The following is a 10,000-nucleotide window of genomic DNA, read 5'->3' as shown; positions in this document are numbered from 1 at the left end:
TATTTTGGTGCTCTTTATAGCCAGGAAATGACAGTATGTAAGAGTAGCAACAGACAGTTTTAGATAAAAACAGGTGGGATACACGGTTCATGCTCATGACCATGTCCCATATGGTCTAGCGGTTAGGATTCCTGGTTTTCACCCAGGCGGCCCGGGTTCGACTCCCGGTATGGGAACTTCTATTTTTACCATGAAGTGATTAACGTGGGCCCCGACTTAAAGAAGTTGAAAAACGTATTCGGGTGTTACCATTTAGTGGTCAATTGTACGGAATATGTACTGTGCAATCTACTAATACAAGTTTCAATCAATCAATCAAAAACCATGTTGTTTCAATTTCTTCACACTATCATAAATTACTAGCCCGGTGGTCTGCAAACCCGCGGCTCAAGAGCCGCACGCGGCTCTTTAGCACCACCCTAGTGACTCCCTGGAGCTTTTTCAAAAATGGAAAAAGATGGGGGAAAAATATATTTGTTGTTTTAATAATTACACAAATGAAACATGACACAAACCTTTCTAATTGTTAGAAAGCCCACTGTTTAATATGTTTGTGTTTATGCTTCACTGATAACAGTATTTGGCCAGCGTCGTTTTGTCCTACTAATTTCGGCGGTCCTTGAACTCACTGTAGTTGGTTTACGTGTATGGGTACAGCTTTCTCCGTCACTGCCACAGGAAGACGTGTTTTATATCACTCCTTCTTTGTCTCATTTTGTCCACCAAACGTTTTATGCTGTGCGTGAATGCACAAAGGTGAGCTTTGTTGATGTTATTGACTTGCGTGGAGTGCTAATAATCCATGCTAACATGCTATGTAGGCTAGCTGTGTGTATATATATTGCATCATTATGCCTCGTTTGTAGGTATATTTGAGCTCATTTAATTTTCTTTACTTATGTCCTCTGTGTATTTAATTTATATTTGCATGTCTCATGACACATTATCTGTATGTAATATTGGCTGCATTTTTGATTGTGTGCCATGTTTTTCCAGACCACAGAAAACGTTACTATGTTGTTCCAGTCCACAGCAAACGTTACCCAGCTTGCAAAGATTGTAATAAATCCATTAGAAGAAGACAGCCTGTCCTTTCCTTTAACTTGGGCACACACATCTATACCTTTGGCAGTTTTAAGCCAGTAATTTCCAGGAGTTATCTAACCCCTTGATACACTTATTTATTAATGTGTTGCCTTCATTATAACACTTACATAAGGCTTTTAACTTTTTGCGGCTCCAGACAGATTTTTTTTTTATTTATTTATTTTGGTCCAATATGGCTCTTTCAACATGTTGGGTTGCCAACCCCTGGTTGTAATATAGACATCAACCTGATATCATTACACTATTTACAGGTTTTACAGTTATTAAATAGGAACCATTTAAAGACGTTGTTGTCAGTACATTAACCCTTTCTACTCAGTTATTATCAGGTCAACGCAACCTAAATTTGGATTTTGTATATTTTGGAAGATAATGTTTTCTAATGACGCATGTGCTAGCTGGTTAGTACGTAGGTGTTGATGGGGTGTTAATGAGCTTGGCAGGTTAACATTAGGGTGACATCTCCCCCTTTAACATGACGCCTCCCAAGCTCTGACTCATGCACATCCCTAAGATAGTCTTGAGACAAACAGCTGTAGGGTGAGAGGTCGGTCAGCACATGCACATTAAAACACATGACATCATCCGAGAGTGAAAACCTATTCTTTGTGAACTTTGGTTCAGCTACCAAAGCTTAGAATCACACAGGTCGACTGCAATCATGTTAAACAGGAAAGAAAATATGTCTATTTTAATTTCCATAGTATTAGTGTTCAGAGTGTTTCTTGTAGCAGCCAATTCCATTTCATGAGACTGTACAATTTGGTGAAGCGCCTGGGTGGTAGAGAGGAAAACCACTTGGCCAGCAACACAAAGAGAGACCTGGTTATAAGAGGAATGTGGAATAATACGGCTACAATGAAAGAATAAAAAATACACATAAAGCTAGGCTGTAAACTGCAATGTAATTCAGGTTATATATTTAATATTTCAGGAGTGTTGTGCCTGAGCTACAGAACATTACCCAGTGACAATTCATCAGACGTGAAGGCAATTTGGCAAAATGTCAACTATATGAGGAAACTATGTGTGATAATAGACTAAAGAATGAACATAAGAATGGCTGCAAATTGCCTCCATTGGTTTCATACAAATGCAGTCTCTGTGATAAATGTTTTGTGTATTGCATTACAGACATAAGGGTACCAGTACAATTTTTATTCCGCATCGAGCAGACCTTCTTAAGGTCCCACAAAATACCAAAAAAAGGCTGTTCTTACTAAATGAGACAAATCATGGTTTGTTTCTTCCCATGTGTGTTTTGAACAGCTGCCTGGGAAATACGTTCAAATCAAAACAACAGACTTGTGTGGTCACTTTTCCTCCAACTTTACATATGTCGAATGCTGTCCGGCCACAAGGCCTTTCAAAAGTAAAAGAGACGGAATATAACTGCGCTTGCTTATTTCACAATTTTCCAGACAAATAATTTCAGGCCTGTGCCCGCTAGCGCCAACCCTCTGTCCGTCCCACTCCCTCCAGCCTGTAATTAGATGCCATTCATTTGATTTGTTCATTAGTTCAAGCTTCGGCTGGGTGGAAGCAAAATGGAACCCTCTTATTAGTGGTTCATGACTTGACTCTCTCCGTGGCGAGCTCCAGTGGAAAACAGCATTGCAGCAAGAAAGGGGAAACGGCAGGCCAGACCTTATTTTAACCCGATAGCAGGGGATGCATACTGCTTAATTAGTAGATGTTTGTACAAATTATCATATTTAAAAGATGTTTGCACAAAAGGCAATTCCCGTACAACCTTTTCATGAATATAATCAATGCCTGACATTTTTTCCTTGGAAGTGATTGAGGACGTCACAAAGTGCAACATGCAGTTTGCTCCCTTTTTCCCCTTCGCACAACAGGTTTTGCAAATTTATGAGTACTTAAGCCTTTAGCATGGTTTACCATGAATTGATTAACGTGGACCCCGACTTAAACAAGTTGAAAAACTTATTCGGGTGTTACCATTTAGTGGTCAATTGTACGGAGTATGTACTGTACTGTGCAATCTACTAATAAAAGTTTCAATCAATCAATCAATGCTCAACAGAGATACATTAATAATACCAGTTAGGTATTCACTTGAAGCATGAAACATGTATAGTTATTTTTGTTTTATTGTGTCAGCTTGGCAATTATATAATGGCAAATAATGATTACTGACTGGTTAAAGTGGCTCATACATGAGGTATTGAACTCAAATTGACTCAATACCCAGACTGGAGCATCGGATGAAACTAACAGAAGGGTTACATTGTTTTTGTGTTTGCCCTGTTGCTTTTGCTGTGAGCTTTTTCTTTGAAATATAAACATCTAAGACCTGATGTGGTGAATAGCAAGTTTTTTTTTACCCCCGATTTCAAAGTGAGAGAGACTGAAGAGGAATTGTTGCAGGTAAATTGAAATAATCGATAAGGCAGCATTACTTGTTGCCTGGACAGCTCTTTGGCAAGATACAGTAACATAAATCTTCCTACTTTAAAGAAAGCAGTCAGAGTTCATTTGTAAAACAACAATTTACACAATCCACGCCAGCTGAGAAATTTATGGAGGGATTGCGCAGTGTATTTACCATACAACAATCAAGCACCCAAAAGAGGCCATTATCACACTTTGACCTTCAACGTAACTCAATTGTTTGGTCAGGGGTTATCGAATGGTCTCAACCTGGAATCAACATTTTTAAACGACTTGACCGTGACCCATGTTTGTCTAAAGCAAATATATTGGCGTTTTTTGTAAATAATAGTCATCTTAGGCTTGGTCATCATGTTAAACAATGAACATAATTACATGTACAAAGTATATTATAATGGAATCTACAGTACCGTTGTATCTCAACTTACGAGCACATTGCCTTCCACCACAGAGCTCAAAACTCAAAACACTCAAATCTCAAAGCAGCCCCACCCATTGAAATAGATTGAAATCAATTTAATCTGTGCTTGGCCCTCCCAAAACAGCACAATTTTAACATGTAACATGCATTTTAAAAATAAATACAAACTGTTAGATAAAAAATATTGTTCGAAACACACTGCCTTACAATAGCATGTACTACAGACAAATATAGTATTTTTTTAATGAAATAATGTAATAATATTATTAAGCATGTATTTTGGGGAGCAGACATCTGTAGCCGTTTCCTACAGGCTGCTTTGTTGTTTATGTTGCATACGGGTGTCTTTGAGTTACAAACAAAAGAGGTCAGAGTTCACAGCAAGTAGTATGTATGTCTGTGTACCAATGGTAATGCTCAGCCGTGCAGTTTGTTGAGTGAGGACGAGACAGAACAAAATACATCAAACACAGCATCTTCTCAATATTTTTATGGATAAATGTCTGTTGTGTGGTTACGGGCTGACTTGTCGGTTTGGCTGCTAGCCGGTAGGACATGTTGTAATGGTTTGTTTCTCTGATTTGGTCGTCGACTTCTTCTCCTTCGCATTTACTTTCTCAGTTCTCGGGGTTGTAAAACAGAATGATGTCAAAATCGGAACAAATTCCACTTCAACTAGCGGCAAAAATGCTCTTAACTCAAATTATGCCCAAAACTTACAGAGGAACTGCACTTTTTGTGGAATGTTTGCCTATCGTTCACAATCATCATGAAAGACAAGATGACAAATGTATTTTTTTAATGCATTCTAATTTGTAAATAAACGTAAATAAAAGTCCGCTTACAATGAAGCCATTGGGACGTCCTCTATTCCGGCCATAAAACCCAATAAATAACCATGAAAACACCGCCACCAATACTCCATTTAGATTTCGCGACATGAATATTGACCAAGTATTAGTTATATTGCAATTATAAGCGCAAACGCAGACAAACTATTTATAGCAGCATTGTGATCACTAGCTTGTGTGGCATGTTGACATCATCGGCTGGTGATGTGCTTCCTCGCGTCGAAGCTCTTGGAAGTTTAAATAATGCCTCTCACCCTGATAGTAGAAGGATGAGGACGTAATCCGACAAGCTGGTACATTTTGACAGCAAATTTAAACCCGGAATTGGCAAGAAAGACACGAAAAGACGCTTTGTTCTACTCTCTTTTTCTTCACAAGGATTACGAGTCATTCTTCAGCTAAATGTGAATAAAACATGATTCTATGACAGCAGACATAAGTGATGTCTTATTATGTTTGTTGGCTCTCATGAAGTCTGTAGTGAGTAGTAATCAGTAATGTAAAAGAAAAAAGCGAGCGTTGTGATACGTTTATTAAATTGATGCTTAAAATTAGCAAATTACATAAATATTGTTATTACAAATGTGTATGTTACTACATTACATATATACTTACAACATGTATATACAACCTTAATGGGGGTGTTTGGACATTTTTAAGGGCTTTATAGGCAAATAGAACGGCTCAAATGTAAGTGGATTTTTGATCGCATTTATTTACTATCTAGAATGCTTTTTAAAAAATTTAAAACAAATGTGTTCTTGTACATGTCCAGAGTGTACCCCGCCTTCCGCCCGAATGCAGCTGGGATAGGCTACAGCACCCCTGCGACCTCGAGAAGGACAAGCGGTAGAAAATGGATGGATGGATGGATGTGTTCTTGTCTTACATAAGGATTGTGAATGATAGGCAAAATTCCCAAAAAGTGCAGTTCCACTTTAAATCATAACAAGAAAAAGATAAAGAAATTATGATAACAAATTCAAAAATATGACAATAAATCCACAACAAATTGTCATAATAATCGCATCAAAACCAGCAACAAAATAAAAATAAAGATTATGGAAAACAACAACCTGCCTTTGTTGTTATGTTTATGTTCACGGCTCGGGAGCGCGTGAATGCACCTCGCTCCCCATGTCAGTGATTGGTGAATATTGGGGAAATGTTGCTGTTGTGAAAAGTGTGAGCGGTATTGGAACTGAGGACTGCTGCTGGCATGTTAAAATTTAAGAAAAGTTTCAGACGTTGGCCACTGCCTACTTACAAAACGTTACTTGCACAATATCACATTCAAGCACCAGTTGCAAGTGGCTTAGTCTGCATTAATAGAGGACCGAAATGAGGTATTGATATCTGCTCTTTTTTTTTGGTCTGGTTACTACTGTTTACATTACCACTGGTGCCATTATCGGAACACATTTTGGTACCTATTCCTACTCTTAAGTATACTAGTTGAAGGTTGTGGTTGCCACAGTATGACCCATTGACGTGTGGTGGGTTGTAAAAAAACAGACAAAAGCTGCGCTAATGGAGCAAAAGGCAAAACATTTTGCTATTTTCTTTTTTGTATGTACAGTAACTGCAAACACCAGAGTCATCACCAAGTGCTGGAAGAAAACAAAGCTTTAAAGTCTCTTCAGCATGTCAGCTTCCTTACACAATTGCTGGATATGCTGCAGCTGTAATTACATCCCCTCTCAGTACTCCACGCACCATGACCTTTTCAACCACACACACTCATTGTCTCCATCAAACCAAGGCCCATTGCGCTGGGGTTTAGAATGGACAACTTTAGCATGGCCAAAATAAAAAATATAAATATGTGCATTAAATAGCATCATATGGGAAATCTGCGAGACTTCAACCATCATTATGAGCGGGCAACTCTGACAAGGAGATAGAATACCCTTGGTAGGCACCATCATAGGTTATAATCAAAATATATGCAAATTATATAGCTGTTTTCCTCTCTGTGCTGCAGTGCCACTCGTCTTCTTGGCTCCCAGAGAACTCTCCTGTCAGCTCTCAGGCTGGAGGACTGGAGTGATCGCAGAGAGCCTTGTTTATTTAACATCCCACTGAAACAGCGGCGGTGAGGAGGAGGGTCCAGATGGAGGAGCGGAACAGGCAGGGCATCAATCGAGAGAAAGTTATTGTCCTCCCAGTCACTCGCCTGAGAAAGCGTTTACGTCGTGATGGGCCAAGAAACAATCAGAAAGCCCCTTGAGAATAAAGCACAACAAAAGTGCACACTCATATTTCAAAAAGTAATGACTAAAGTTTGATACAGACATTCTTCTTCCACTTCAGGTTGGACAGCCAGTCAGTAGAACACATGGCTCCATCAAGGTCAAACAATCCTTAACAGGAACAGTAACCAACCGCACACCTTATGTGGGCTTAATAATTCATTCATTGATGATTGATCGTTAAGAATCCTGACGACCAACTATACCTTGAAGCACCTCACAGTTATTACAGTATATACTATCGCAGAAGGTTATTGGGGAAGTATTGTTGTTGAGGCTAATTATCCCAATTAGCTATGCAACTTTTCTTGATAAAAAATTTAATTTTGTCAGCCATGGAGAGAAATGTGTCTTCTTATGCAACCAAATAAATATAGATTTGCAACCAAAAAAAAAAAAATAAACCCCATAAATATTTTGCAAAGAAAAACATTTATTTGAAATTAAACAAAAAATGTTCAAACAAAAAGTTTTGTTTGCGAATCATATTTTTGGTTCTAAATATATATTTTTTAGTTAAAAAACGTTTAGTTTTTTTTGGTAGCAAATAATTTCTTTGATTACAAAAAATATTTCGATTGCAAATTGTTTTTTGGTTGCAATTTTGTTTTTTGGGGTTCAAATCCTTTTTCCTTTCTCATAAATAATAAAGACTTATCTCACAACATCTTTTTGCACTCTGTAGGTGTAATACTGTTACAACCTGTCAGTTATGTGTAGTGTTTGGATTGTCCGACTTTTCCTGTGGCCCTGAATGTGTTAGTGGCTCCGTGTGTGTGTTGGCGCCATCTATCCATCGCATCCATCCCATCCATTTTCTACCGCTTGTCCCTCTCGGGTGGCGGGGCTGCTGGACTGGGGTGGAAGGCACTGTACTGTACACCCTGGACAAGTCGCCCCCAAATCGCAGGGTCAACACAAATAGATAGTGAACTGTAAAACATATTTAGTCTGTTCAACTCGCAAATGTAAGTTCAGCAGATTCTTTGAGATAGCAATTTAACTCAACTTTAGTGATGTCTTTGTTTTGACAAAAAAGCTCAACCCTATAACTGATAGACGAATGCTGAGTGAAAATCAATAGTATGGTTAGCTAAAAAAAAAAAAAAAATTCATTCACTCTGTGGATTAAGTCTTTACAGTGGTTTCATGTATGAAAAGATCAATTTGAAGTTTCAAATAAATTTAAGAATTATGACAACAAATATTCAAATTGTAAAAACTCAAATATTTTGTTGAACTCGTGAGTCACTTAGTAAAGTCATGGACGTAAGATTGCATTGATGTTCTCTGCTACAAGTTTGTGTTTGTTCAACTATAACATGAAGCTTTTTTTACAGGAATCTTAATAAATTCATGATTATACTTTATAGTGCTGTTTAGGCAACTTTGGCCATGCAGCACTAGATCCAGTACAATTTAGTGGGTTTAGTATTTTAAATCATGATTGAAATCATGAGACATAATAGCTACTTGTCCATGTGCCATATTATTATTTACTGACAGTAGTAATTTATACAAATGACTCACTAGACAGTTTTTAGTTTACTTTTCTCAATCTTTTGTTATCTGCTTGTTTGCTTCCCTCGCAATGCTGTCTCAATGACAACCAAACTTTGCCACTATAATTGATGACTTTCCTATCGTAAAGACTGCAAACTGCTTTCCCGGGATATTTGTGCTTGAAAATGAATTCTGAAAGCGAGCATCCGTCGACTCCTTTTTCTAACTACGACCAATTACAATCATTTTTTTTTATGCCCACATCTAATCAAGACACCGTTCCACGACATGTTGAAAGAGTTGTGCGCTCGCCAGTGCGAGCAATTATGAAACATATACTGTATGTGTTATGTCAAAACGAAATCACTATACGATATTTACCAATCCTACACTATGATATTGATATAGTACCAAAACATGCAAATATGTCAAGGACACGTTTGCTAGCAAAAATGTGGCAGAGCCGCTGACATTTATGTTCCTTCCTTGCAATGTACCGTATTTTTCGGACTATAAGTCGCTCCGGAGTATAAGTCGCACTGGCCGAAAATGCATAATAAAGAAGGAAAAAAACATATATAAGTCGCACTAGAGTATAAGTCGCATTTTTTGGGGAAATTTATTTGATAAAACCCAACACCAAGAATAGACATTTGAAAGGCAATTTAAAATAAATAAAGAATAGTGAACAACAGGCTGAATAAGTGTACGTTATATGACGCATAAATAACCAACTGAGAACGTGACTGGTATGTTAACGTAAGATATTATGGTAAGAGTCTTTCAAATAACCATAACATATAGAACATGCTATACGTTTACCAAACACTCTGTCACTCCTAATCTCTAAATCCCATGAAATCTTATACGTCTAATCTCTTACGTGAATGAGCTAAATAATATTATTTGATATTTTACGGTAATGTGTTAATAATTTCACACATAAGTCGCTCCTGAGTATAAGTCGCACCCCCGGCCAAACTATGAAAAAAACTGCGACTTATAGTCCGAAAAATACGGTATTTCACTTCCGAGTGTTCCCGAATGCCAACGAAAGCTACAGACACCGACCAAAACATGCTGTAATGTTCCAAGAATTGCAGATCACAAAAATTCCTAGTTTGTCTTAATTTATTTGACAAAAGCCACACTCTCGTACAATGAGCTCAATGTACATCTCTGTCCTTCGCCGGCATCACTTGCACAAACTCTCACCCCACAACAACACATCACTTCCCCATCCTTGCATTGGACGTCCCGGCCCCAGTCAAAGCCATTGGCTAGAACTCTGTAGCTACACCACAAAAGCAACCTGATTCGATCAATACGTATTGTTTTAGCGCTTTTATACATACAAAAAAATTACCACTTCGGTTAGGAAAATAGCAGAATTCCGTTAAATAGAGGTTGTCTGGGATCCCTGTTAAATGCTCAAGCGTAACACTGTCAGC

General features: G+C 38.0%; 1 protein-coding gene and 1 non-coding gene across 3 annotated transcripts in view; one reads left to right on the top strand and one right to left on the bottom strand.

The window, feature by feature from the left end:
• LOC133652447 (tetratricopeptide repeat protein 28-like) overlaps positions 1 to 10,000 on the bottom strand; it is a 605,917-nt gene that overhangs the window by 576,331 nt on the left and 19,586 nt on the right. The gene's annotated exons all lie outside the window — the stretch shown is intronic.
• On the top strand, positions 105 to 176 carry trnae-uuc (transfer RNA glutamic acid (anticodon UUC)). The gene has a single exon. It is a non-coding gene; the product is annotated as a tRNA-Glu (tRNA).

The sequence above is a fragment of the Entelurus aequoreus genome, linkage group LG06 (assembly GCF_033978785.1).
Source record: "Entelurus aequoreus isolate RoL-2023_Sb linkage group LG06, RoL_Eaeq_v1.1, whole genome shotgun sequence".
NCBI lineage: Eukaryota > Metazoa > Chordata > Actinopteri > Syngnathiformes > Syngnathidae > Entelurus > Entelurus aequoreus.
Note: the sequence above shows the minus strand (reverse complement) of the source record. Positions and strands in the feature narration are given on the sequence as shown.